We start from the raw sequence: 13,640 nt of genomic DNA, 5'->3' as shown, positions 1-13,640 counted from the left end.
CATCCAAGTCTCCCTCTCTCCACTCCAAGAATTAATATTCTTATGATGTCAGTAACGCAAATCAGTCTACAGTAATCTCTATCAAAATTCCAACAGCTATTTTTGTTGAAATTGAAAGGCTTACCTTCAAATTCCTATGGCATTGCAGGGGACTCTGAGTAGCCAGAACAAACTTGAGAAAAAAGTTGAAAGACTCTCCTTTGCCAATTCTAAAATTTACTACAAAGCCACGGAACTTTGTGATACCACCATAAAGATAAATATGTAGACCAAAAGGATAGAAATTATCCAGAAGTGTAATTGATTTTTGACAAGGGTGCCGATTCCATTTAATGGACAAAAAAGAGCCTCTTTCACAGTTGGTGCCAGGACGACTGCCTTCTTGCATGCAAAAGAGTAAAGTTGGACCTCTACCTCAGTCCATATACAAAAATTAACTTAAAATTAACTTCAGCATCAGTCCTTCCCATGAATATTCAGCTCTGATTTCCTTTAGGATGGACTGGTTGGATCTCCTTGCAGTCCAAGGGACTCTCAAGAGTCTTCTTCAATACCACAGTTCAAAAGCATCAATTCTTTGGAGTGCAGCTTTCTTTATGGTCCAACTCTCACGTCCATACATGACTACTGGAAAAACCATAGCCTTGACTATACAGACCTTTGTTGGAAAAGTAATGTCTCTGCTTTTTAATATGCTGTCTAGGTTGGTCATAACTTTCCTTCCAAGGAGCAAGTGTCTTTTAATTTCATGGCTGCAGTCACTATCCACAATGATTTTGGAGCCCAAGAATAGAAAATCAGCCACTGTTTCCATTGTTTCCCCATCTATTTGCCATGAATTGATGGAACTGGTTGCCATGATCTTTGTCTTTTTTAATGTTGAGTTTTAAGTCAGCTTTTTCACTCTCCTCTTTCACTTTCATCAAGCGGCTCTTTAGTTCTTTTTCACTTTCTGCAATAAAGGTGGTGTCATCTGCATATTTGAGGTTATTAATAATTTCTCCCAGCAATCTTGATTCTAGCTTGTACTTCATCCAGCCTGGCGTTTCACATGATGTACTCTGCATGTAAGTTAAATAAGCAGGGTGACAATATACAGCCTTGACGGACTCCTTTCCCAATTTGGAACCCATCCATTGTTCCATGTCTGATTCTGACTGTTCTTCTTGACTTGCATACAGATTTCTCAGGAGGCAGGTCAGGTGGTCTGATATTCCCATTTCTTGAAGAATTTTTCAGTTTGTTGTGATCTACGTAGTCAAAGGCTTTAGCATAATCAGTGAAGCAAAAGTAGATGTTTTTCTGGAACTCCCTTGCTTTTTGTATGATCCAACGGATGCTGGCAATTTGATCTCTGGTTCCTCTGCCTTTTCTAAATCCAACTTGTACATCTGGAAGTTCTCCATTCATGTACTGTTGAAGTCTAGCTTGGAGAATTTTGAACATTGCTTTGCTAGCATGTGAGATGAGTGCAATTGTGTGGTAGTTTGAACATTCTGTGGCATTGCCTTTCTTTGGGATTGGAATGAAAACTGACCTTTTCCAGTCCTGTGGCCACTGCTGAGTTTTCCAAATTTGCTGGCATATTGAGTATAGCACTTTCGCAGCATCATCTTTTAAGATTTGAAATAGCTCAGCTGGAATTCCATCACCTCCACTAGCTTTGTTTGTAGTGATGCTTCCTAAGGCCCATTTGACTTCACACTCCAGGATGTCTAGCTCTAGATGAGTGATCACATCATTGTGGTTATCTGGGTCATTATAATGTTTTTTGTATATCTCTTCTGTGTATTCTTGCCACCTCTTCTTAATATCTTCTGCTTCTGTTAGGTCCATACTATCTGTCCTTTATTGTGCCCATCTTTGCATGAAATGTTGCCTTTGGTATTTCTGATTTTCTTGAAGAGATCTCTAGTCTTTCCCCTACTATTGTTTACCTCTGTTTCTTTGCATTGATCACTTAGGAAGGCTTTCTTATCTCTCCTTGCTATTCTTTGCAGCTCTGCATTCAGATGGATATAGCTTTCTTTTTCTCCTTTGCATTTTCCTTCTCTTCTTTTCTCAGTTATTTGTAAAGCCTCCTCAGACAACCACTTTGCCTCTTTGCATATCTTTTTCTTGGGGATGGTTTTGATCACCACCTCCTGTACAATGTTACGAACCTCCATCCATAGTTTCAGGCACTCTGTCTATCAAATCTAATCCCTTGAATCTATTTGACACCTCCACTGTCTAATTGTAAGGGATTTGATTTAGGTCATACCTGAATGGTCTAGTGGTTTTCCCTACTTTCTTCCATTTAAGTCTGAATTTGGCAATAGGAGTTCATGATCTGAGCCACAGTCAGCTCCCAGTCTTGTTTATGCTGACTGGTATAGAGCTTCTTCATCTTTGGCTGCAAAGAATATAATCAATCTGATTTTGGCATCGACCATCTGGTGATGCCCATGTATAGCGTCATCTCTTGCGTTGTTGGAAGAGGGCGTTTGCTGTGACCAGTTTATTCTGTTGCTGAAACTCTGTTAGCCCTTGCTCTGCTTCATTTTGTATTCCAAGGCCAAACTTGGCAGTTACTTCAGGTATGTCTTGACTTCCTACTTTGCATTCCAGCCCCCTATGATGAAAGGAACACCTTTTTTGGTGTTAGTTTGAGAACATCTTGTAGGTCTTCATGGAACCGTTCAACTTCCGCTTCTTTGCCGTAGGTGGCATAGACTTGGATTACTGCAGTATTGGATGGTTTGCCTTGGAAGCAAACAGAGATCATTCTGTTGTTTTTGAGACTGCACCAAAGTACTGCATTTTGAGCTCTTTGGTTGACTATGAGGGCTACTCCATTTCTTCTAAGGCATTCTTGCCCACAGTAGTAGATATAATGGTCATCTGAATTAAGTTCATCCATTCCGGTCCATTTTAGTTGACTGATTCCTAAAATGTCGATGTTCATTCTTGCCATCTCCTGTTTGACCACTTCCAATTTATTTTGATTAATTGACCTAACATTCCAGATTCCTATGCAATATTGTTCTTTATAGCATCGGACTTTACTTCCATCACCATTCACATCCACAACCGAGCATTGTTTTCGCTTTGGCTCAGCCTCTTCATTCATTCTGGAGCTATTTCTTCTCTCTTTTCCAGTAGCATATTGGGCATCTACCGACCTGGGGAGCTCATCTTTCAGTGTCATATCATTTTGCCTTTTCATACTGTTCATGGGACTCTCAAGGCAAGAATACTGAAGTGGTTTGCCATTCCTTTCTCCAGTGGACCACACATAGACATATGTGTTTACAGAAGCACTATTTACAATAGCCAAAATGAGGAAAGAGTCAAAATACCTATCAACAAATGAATGGATAAACCAAATTTGGTATATACAAAGGAGTATTATTCAGTCATAAAAAGTTATGAAGTACTGACACTTGCTGTGACATTCACTTTGAATTCATTTTGAATTCACATTTGAATTCACTTTGAAAACTTTATGCTAAGTGAAAGAAGTCAGACACAAAAAGACAAATATTGTGTGATTCTATTTATATGAAATATCCAGTATACATAAATACATAGAGACAGAACACAGACTTCCCTCACAGGGACTTGGGGGAGATGGTACTGGAGAGAAATTCCTTAATGGTTAAGGAGGTTTACTATGGGATGATAGAAATAGTTTGTAACTAGACAGAGATGATGGTTGCACACCATTGTGAGTGTAATTAAGGCCACTGAATTGTTCACTTAATCTGATTAATTTGATGTTACATGAACTTCACCTCAATAAATTATTTTTTAAAGCAGACAGCACCTAAAATATATTTTCCTGTGAATGTGCTATTTTTTTAAAAACCACTTTATTAAACATTTATTTTAATACAAAAAATAATTCCAAATTAAATAATTCCTTCTGGAGAAAAGCCCAGGAAAAGAATATAGAGCTGTTTATAACTCATTGTTAACTAGAAATGCTGCTGAATCCTGCCATGCTTTTGCATAATGTGGTTCAGTCAAGTGTGTGGTAATGAGCAATTCATTTGGAGCCGTTTTTCCAAAATAAGGATGCTATTCATGAACTGATTCTTGGAATATTTATAGTTAAATGCCAATCTTTGTGTTTGCTTTTTTTTGTTTGTTTGTTTTTTGTTTTTTCTGGTTTATGAGAAGACTCTTTTTGAAAGCCCCAGTTTGTGACTCGAGTACCTAAAGGAGCTTAAACCTGCTTCTCATTGATGACTGATCCTTCCTCCTCCTCAGAGCCAAGGATTTTAAGCCAGTGTAATAGTTTGCTAGGGCTGCCACAGTTGAATACCACTGGCTGGATGACCTAAGCAACAGAACTAATTTTCTCCCAGCTCTGGAGGCTAGACGTCCAATGTCAAGGTGTCAGCAGGTTTGGTTTCCCCTGAGGCCTCTCTCCCGGGCTCACAGATGGTGCCTTCTTGCTGTGTCCTCGTATGGTCTTTTCTCTGTGCGTGAACATCCTGACTGTTTCTGTGTCCCCATATCTCCTCTTCTTATAAGGACACTGGTCGCATTGGGTTAGGGCCCACCCTAACAGCCTGATTGTAGCTTATTCACCTCATTAAATGGTCTTTCTCCAAATATAGTCACTTTCTAGGTTTCAGGGATTAGGGCTTCAACATATGAACTTGGGGATGGGAGGCACACAATTCAGCCATAGCAGGCAATATCTAAACTGACCCAACAGATTATAAAGTTTCAAATAATAGTGCAACATTAAAGTAGACTGAACCTTACCACTGGCAAAGATAGGCAGTTTCTTGATGTTTTTCTCATTCTGCTGTTGTAGGCAACAGGCAAAAAAAATATTAAATAGCATAAAAATGGTTTTGCTTTCCAAAAACATTTGGTCTAATTTTTTTTTTCCTTTATCTAGTAGGACCTAGTTGTACCAGTGGAGTAATACCTAATCAAGTTCTCAATAATTGTAATACCTTTCTAAAATACATGGTGCCTTGTAGATTTAGCTAAGTAAAAATTAGGTGACCCGCAGACTTATTCCCGTTGGGAAATACATGACTATTGGGAGTGTAAGTCCCCAGTTGTAAAACAGTAATGATACCCATCTTGTCTATATCCCTAGATAGTATTGGGAAGACAGATAATATATAGCAAGGTAGTTCTAATCTATGAAATGCAAATTAATACAAAGTGAAACTCTTACTAGTGCCATCCAGTTCAACAAATGGAGAGTGATGCAATTATTTAAGACAATTGTGACAGAAGTGTTTCAATTAATTTTTATGTGGTCTTTACTTTTTCAGCTTAGTTTTATTTCAAAAATTACTGAATGTGTTTAGAAAGAGTAGCAAAACGTACATATGTATGTGACATGAAAGAGCAAGCTGCTCTTTCCATTAACTAAGAAAAGAATCTGGAAGTAGGGGTTTAAAAAGGGAAGAAACTCTGTCAGATTCTCATTTCATTTCCTTTCTGTGTATGCTTTTTGTGGGGGGGCAGGGGAATAAATGTATCTGAACTCAATCAGCACTTTTTGTGAAGGAAATGTGTGAGATACAGGGGCTTTGAGAACTGGCCAGTGTCTATGGCAACACAACATTTGGAATAATGACAGGACACGTCAATCTGTGCTATCTGATAGCAAAAGAAAAGAGCTAAATGTGTATCTGGAGAAAGGTGTCAATTAGCTTCAATTTGTCTTCGGTAAATACGGATTCTCTTCTGTTCAATGCAAATTCAAAGCTTTTCATTTGTCTTTCCTATCTCCATAAATTCTCACCAATGAAGCATTAGAGAAGAGTTTCACAATTCATAATTAACTTTCTCTTTTTTCTCCTTGTTAGCTATACATCGTGAGTACTCCAAGAAGGCTGAGTTGTTAACACTGATTATTTTAATCTTGATTTATTATTCATCTTTGCAAATGTCAGTTGCCATATGTATCTGTTCCCATACCTGAATTCGAAGGTTATAGGTAAGATAAAGATAGATATATTAAAGTCTTGAATAAATAATTCTAGTCTTACAAAAACTAATGAAAAATGAATCCCACATCATTTTATAAACTTAATATAATCTTGGTATCAAAATAATATGAGTATATAGGAAGTTACAGGCCGATTACATACGTGTACATCAAAACAAGAATCCTGAGCAAAGTATCATTTACTTTTTAATCAATATAAACTAAATTATACACTACTATCATGACTAAGTTGGATTTAGCCAAGAATGTAAGATTGGTCTAACATTAGAAAAATTTGTTAGTGTATTTAATGATACTTATAGATTAAAGGAGAAAAAAACCATATAGTCAGTTCAGTAGGTTCAGAAAAATATTTGATAAAAAGTAACACTCACAACAAAAATACTCATAACCTCAGAATGAAAGTGAGCTTCCTTAATCTGCAAAAGGATAATTACAAAATACCCTTCATAATGTCACAATATTGAACATCCTTTTTTTTCCAGGTGAACTGGGATCACTTTTTTTTTTAATACTGGAGTAGAGTTGCTTTACAATGTTGTGTTAATTTCTGCTGTACAGTAAAGTAAATCAGCTGTACATATACATATACCCTCTTTTATGGATTCACTTCCCGTTTAGGTAAAGATAGAGCTCTGAGTAGTTTCCGGAGCTATGCAGTAGGTTTTCATTAGTTACCGACTTTGTACATAGTATCCATAGTGTATCTGTCAGTCCTAATCTGCCAGTTCATCTCACCTGCCCCTTCACCCCTTGGTATCCACATGTTTGATCTCTACGTCTGTGTCTCGATTTCTGCTTTGCAAATTAGATCATCTATACCATTTTTCTAGATTCCACATATATGTGTTAATGTATGATATTTGTTTTTCTCTTTTTGATGGAGAAAAACTTTACTCACTCTGTATGGAAGGCTACCCACTCCAATATTCTGGCCTGGAGAATTCCATGGACTGTATAGTCCATGGGGTCACAAAGAGCCAGACACGACTGAGCAACTTTCACTTCACGTCTTCTCTTCATGACAGTCTCTAAGTCCATTGACGTCTCTACAAATGACCCAGTTTCATTCCTTTTTTATGATTGAGTAATATTCTGCTTACGTATGTACCACGTCTTTTTTCTTTTTTTTTGTACCACATCTTCTTTATCTACACATCTGTAGGTGGACGGTTAGGTTGTTTTCATGTCCTGGCTATCATAAATAGTACTGCAATGAATATTTGACATACCTGTCTTTTTCTCTGGAATTACGTCTTTCTCTGGTTATATACCCAGTAGTGGGATTACTGGACCATATGATAGTTTTATTCTTAGTTTCCCTTTAAGGAACCTCCATACTGTTCTCCATAATGAGTGTATCATTCAATGTGAATGTATAATGTACATTCACACCAATAGTACAGAAGGGTTCCCTTTTCTCAACACCTTCTCTAGTATTGTTTGTAGGTTTCTGATAGTGGCCATTCTCAGCAGTGTTAAACATTCTTGTAACAAATAAAAGCAAGACAAGTCTACCCCCCATTACCACTCCTATTTAGCATTATGCCAGAATTCCTAACCAGAAGAATAAGAGATGAAAAATAAGCAAAAGTTAATGAGATTGAATAGAAAAAAGCAAATTGTGCTTATTTGAAAATGATATAACAGAGGAAGGGTGGGAGTGAGGGATAGATTGGGAGTTTGGGATTGACATGTACAGACACTGTTATATTTAAAATGGATAACAAGGACCTACTGAATAGCATAGCGAACTCTGCTCAAAAATCTGTTATAACCTAAGTGAGAAAAGAATTAGAAAAAGAATAAATATATGTGTATGTATAACTGAATCACTTTTCTATACACCTGAAACTAACAGAACATTGTTAAACTAATACAACAACTATATTCCAGTATAAAATAAAAATTAAAGAGAATGATATAATTGTTTACATAGAAAAGCCAAAGGGGTATACAAATTACTAAAATTAATAAATTATGAGATATAAGATTAGTAAACAGATATGAATAATAAGCATTCACCATTGTTTTTAGAAAGATGCTATTTTATAGTAGCAAAAGTAACTGTGAAGATAAAGATAGATTTATTTATCAAAATAAATCAGAAAAAGTGTCTAAGAGTTTTTAAAATTGCAGAATTTTTTGAAAGGCACTTAGAAACAACTCAAATAAAAGTATTTTCTCTGCTCATGAATAGGATGTCTTTGTACCATAAAGATTTCCGTTCTTCCTAAACTGACCTATGGATTCAGTGCAATTCTACTAAAGGAACTTGACAAGCTAGTATTAAGTATATGCAGACAAGGAAAGACCTTCCAAGATGAAGATCAAAGCAGAAAGGCTTGTCATGCTGGGGATCAATACTTGAAGCTTTAGTCATTAAAGCAATGAAGTATTAGCACAGGATAAGCAAATATACTAATAATTTTAAAAAAGGGCCCCCACACATACAAAAGCTTGGTATATAAGTGAAGTGGTGTTGTAGATACGCAAAAGGATCTCAAACTTACACCATACACAAATATCAATTACAGGTGGATTAAAGACTTTAATGTGAAAACACAAGTTGTGGGACAGGGAGAGATGAATGGATAGAGTAGATAGGCTTTTTATGGCAATGAAAATACTCTGTATAATATTATAATAATGGTTACCTGTTACATTTGACTAAACCTAACAGCGACAGAACATCAGTTATCATCAACATAGAGTGTATAATGGACTTCCCAGGTGACCCTAGTGGTAAAGAATCTGCCTGCCAATGCAGGAGATGCAAGAGACGGGAGTTTGATCCCTAGGTCAAGAAGATCCTCTGGAGAAGGAGATGATAACCCACTCCAATATTCTTGCCTGGAGAATCCCATGGACAGAGAAGCCTGGTGAGCTACAGTCCATTGGGTCACAAAGAGTCAGACACGACTGGAGCAACTGAACACACACACATAGAATGCATAGTATTAAGAGTGAGCCCTAATGTAAACTACGAACTTTTGGTGATCATGGTGTATCAGTGTAGGTTCACCAATTGTAAGAAATGTACCATTTCAGTGGAAGATAAAAATAGGGAGGCTATGCATATATGCGGATAGGGTATATGATGTAACTCTCTATTCTTGTCTTTCAATTTTGCTGTAAACCTAAAACTGCTCTAAAAAAAGTCTTTAAAAAAAAATACAACTTGGAAACTTTCTTGGGTAGGGAAATTTTTCTTAGGTAAGATAAAATACAATGTGAACGGCTACCCACTCCAGTATTCTGGGCTGGAGAATTCCATGGATTACTGCAGGTAGATTCCTTACCAGCTGAACCACCAGGGAAGCCCGTAGTAAAGGACAGTATTTACTTATTTTAGTGCATTCAGATTGAGAATTTCAATTAACAAACACCATAAAAGAAGTGAAAAGATAGGTCACAAAGTGAAACTAGATATGTGCAATGCATGTAAGCCACAAAGAATTAGTATTCAGAACACACATAAAAATATCAATAAAAAGACAACCCAATATAAAAACGAGCAAGTAAGAGAATATACAATCTAGAATAGAAAGGAACAAAATGCAAATGACTTTTCACAAAAGAGATTATACAAATTATATATATATATATATATATATTTAAAATCCACATGGGTAATCAGGAAAGTGCCAGTTAAAATGGATGAGATACCATTATATGTCTTCCAGATTGGCAAAATTTAACACATCTGACATACCAAATGTTGATGAGGATTTGGAACAACAAGAGTGCTTGGGTAAATGCTGGTAGGAGTATAATTGGAAATCATTTAAAAAACATTTTTCCCTGTCTGGTAAATTAGTTGAGTCTATATGACCAGAAACTAGTAAAAAAAAAAATTATATATAGCAGCATTATTTACAAGAGAAAAAATAAAGCATAACAAACAGACAAAAACAAACAAAAAGCCATGTAAGCAACTTCATTGCCCATTAAAGGTGAATGAATTTTTTATGTGACATATTCAAATAAATTTTATACAGCAATAAAAAGGTGAACTACTGTTCACCTATCAACATGTGATGAACCTTAGAAACGTGACATCAAGTGAATGAAGCAAGTCACAGAAGGCTATTTAGAATATGAATCCGTTTATACAAAGCTGAAGAACAAAATAACAAATGCATTGTTAAGGATACCAATTTGCTCAGGCTGCCATAACAACGTACCGTAGACTGGATGGATTAAATAGACATTATTTGTCTCACAGTTCTAGAGGATAGAAGTCCATGATCAGTGTGTGAGTAGGGTTGATTTCTTCTGAGGCCTCTCTCCTTGACTTGCAGATGACCATCTTCTCCCTGTCTTCACGTGGTCTTTCCTCTGTACGTGGCCCTGTCCAAATCTCTTCTTATGGGGACACCAATCATACTGCACCAAGGCCCATCTGAATGATTTTGTTTTAATTTATCTCTTTTAGACTATTTCCAATTACAATAATATTCTGAAGTACTAGGGGTTAGGATTTCAACATATGAATTTAGGAGAAACAGTTTATCCCATAATAGGTACCTACATATGGGTAAAGGAATAATGAAAAGCAAAAAAAAAAAAACCAAAAAAAATGGGTAACTAACATCAAAATAGTGGGTCTTGAGGGCTGGGAGAAAGCTGAGCCCAGAAAGGAGCTCATGAGAGAAGCCAATGTTCTTTGTGAAGCTCTAATTCTTATGTAAATACTCTGATGTTCATGTAGTATATCCCTTACATATGTTCTTTTGTGTGCTTGAAAATTTTGTAATAGTGCACTTAAAAGAAAAATAGAAGATACATATTTCAAGATAGTTTTGGTTGCATGCAACAGAAATTCAGCCAAGTAGCCAAAGTGCAAGGGAAATCTATTGGCTCAATATCTGAGAATATATTGGGTAGGCCAAAAGTTCTTTCCAGTTTCCTGAATAAACTTTTTGGCCAACCCAATAGAAGTCAAGATGGCTTAAACATAGATGGTTCCTAGGACTCAATTGTTGTCATCAGGTTCCTCACTTGTCCATTCTCTCCTCTCATGGGTACTTCCTTCCTTCCAACCACAGAGAAGCCAAAGAAATGCCTTGGGTTTGGGCATAAAATGTGTTCAGTTACCCTGAGGTTTTTCATTGTTCAATTATCATCCTCCTTTATATTATTTGAATTTCTTTAAAATGAAGTAGTAAATTCGTGTACTGGATAAACTTTTAAATTTGTATACCACACAACTTTTACACCTATAAATACAGAACATTTCAAGTTATGGTTGTCCTATTTCCACAGTTATTTCATTTCAGACAATATTTCTGAAAAGAAAATTGTGAATAATAGTAGGGTCCTGGGGTTCATAGTCTTGTCATTTTGGAATATGTAGTTACATTTATAAAAGATGTAGAGAGTAAATTCCTGAACATGTGTTAACTGTGAAACTTCCATTTTAGCTTATCTTCTAAGAATTAGCATTTTGCCACAATTAGATATCACACTCGCATGTTAACTCTTCTTATAAGAATTAGTACTTCATCACAATTAGATACCAAATTCTAAAATTTACATTTGTTTCCTTTTTGAGACCTCTCTAAGCTGAATAAAAAGTAATTATGTGTAAGCAATGATAAAATGTTTACTCTTGAATTGACAATCCAATCGATCTCAAAAATCCAGTCTCAAAAATAAAATGCATCAAATTCTTATTCTCAGGGGGAATAAATTTATGAAGAAAAAAGAGGTGAAGACATTCATACAGTGAAATGAAACTAGTTTTGTTTGTTATTGCAATAATATTAAATCCAAATGGACTCACACCAACTTGAAGAGAGAAAACCACAAAGTTTTCCTACTTTACTAGCCAGTGGTGTTTATGCTTTCAAAAAGGGACAATAGATGAGTTACAGATGCGGAGGGCTCTCACTGACAGTGGAAATGTCATTATAGAAGATTTGGAGAAAGCATCCAGAAGGATAGAATCAGACTGTATTTCTCCCCTTTGTAACTCTTGAGGATATAGTACTTTGTACACTGGTAGAAGAAAGAAAGAAATATTTAAAAGTGATTTCAATATGTACATTTAGCTGACATTTATACATGGTATGTACCAGGGACCCCATTTATTGAGCACTTATAATATTGCCATGGACTACATGTTAAATCACAGTATTTGCAGTGTGTCCCACATCTTTCTCTGGTTCAGTTGAATTTAACTAGGTCAAAAATTTCTCCAGAGAGAGGGAAAAAGTAGATCAGTTGTTGCCTGAGGGCAGGGAAGGGAGAGTGGATTGGATGTCATTTATTTTTGAAATTGGATTTTTGAGATTGATTGGCTTGCCTAATCAGCAACAAACATTTTCCAAACAGTCTAGTTTACTGTTTACAAAACAGTCTAGTCATTTACATATAACTACTCTTTCTTTCAGGTTATGATTGTTTTAAAAGAAAAACGCGTAAATTTTAGGGCTAACTTCTTGGAGTATGGTAGTGTTCTAAAACTGGTAGTGGTGAATGAGTTTTCAAAAGGTTCCTCCAAATTCTATGAACTAAAATATAAGGCCCAATGTGATATTGAAACCTTGTTCTAATATTTAAAATACTTACATGTACCAACATTTATGTGAAATAGGTTTTTTGCATGACAAATGCCTCTAAAGAACAGTTATGGAATTTGATCTGTGTTTTCATGACTGTTTTATTTTATATTTAATAATGAATGTAGTATTGCTAGAATTTTTAAAGTGGAAGCAAAACAATTACATCTATGATAAACATTTAATTTTGTTTAGTAGACACATTTTAAGGTGTCATATTTAATGAGTGACAATATGCCCAGATATGAAATCATCTATCTTGGCTCTTGCAGTTTATGCAAATTTCACATAATTATTCCCCACAGAGAATAGTCCATTTAAAATAAAACTCTTAAACTTGCTTTCAATTATGTTTTTTTATTGTGAGTTATATAACACGATCCTGATTAGCATACCAGAGAAAGTGGCTACTGTTGCTGTTTAGTTGCTCAGTCATGTCCAACTCTGTGATGCCATGGACTGTAGCCCACCAGGTTCCTCTGTCCATGGGATTTAGCAGTCAAGAATACTGGAATGGGTTGCCATTTCCTTCTCCAGGGGATCTTCCCAACCCAGGGATTGATTCCTCATCTCCTGCTTGTCAGGCAGATTCTTTACCAGTGAACCACCTGGAAAGTTACAGCTTGATAAAATGTGACTTAATTTTTACTGCAAAATTTATATTAAATCTCTAGATATGTATCTCGACTCAATGGACATGAGTTTGAGCAAGCTCCTAGAGACAATAAAGGACGGGGAAGCCTGGTGTCCTGCAGTCCATGGGGTCACAAATAGTCCATCACTACTGAGCAACTAAACAACAACAGACATGTATCACTGAAATACAAAGAAGTTAATTATTTGTGTCCTCAGAAAAGTAGGCAAGCTCATTAACCTACATTAACATTTTTTCATTAATTGAAGCATACCAATATCACAAATAGGAGCAAGTGGAGTTATCTATAAACCTGTGCCTATGTCACACTTGACAGGTGCGGAGACAGAAGTCCTATTTTCAGGATGAACTGATAACTAGGGTATAACACAGGCTCCCTCCAGTCACAGACTCTTTGCACATGCTGCTTACAGTGTTGGCCATGCTCTTCATTCATCCTTCAGATCTCAGT

The 13,640-nt window shown here is 36.1% G+C and overlaps 1 protein-coding gene across 1 annotated transcript in view; it reads left to right on the top strand.

Annotated features, from left to right (window-relative positions):
• Nucleotides 1-13,640, top strand: part of CCDC66 (coiled-coil domain containing 66) — a 127,845-nt gene that overhangs the window by 33,988 nt on the left and 80,217 nt on the right. The window lies entirely within an intron of this gene.

The sequence above is a fragment of the Odocoileus virginianus genome, chromosome 26 (genome assembly GCF_023699985.2).
Source record: "Odocoileus virginianus isolate 20LAN1187 ecotype Illinois chromosome 26, Ovbor_1.2, whole genome shotgun sequence".
NCBI lineage: Eukaryota > Metazoa > Chordata > Mammalia > Artiodactyla > Cervidae > Odocoileus > Odocoileus virginianus.
This window is presented reverse-complemented; position numbering and strand designations above follow the sequence as displayed.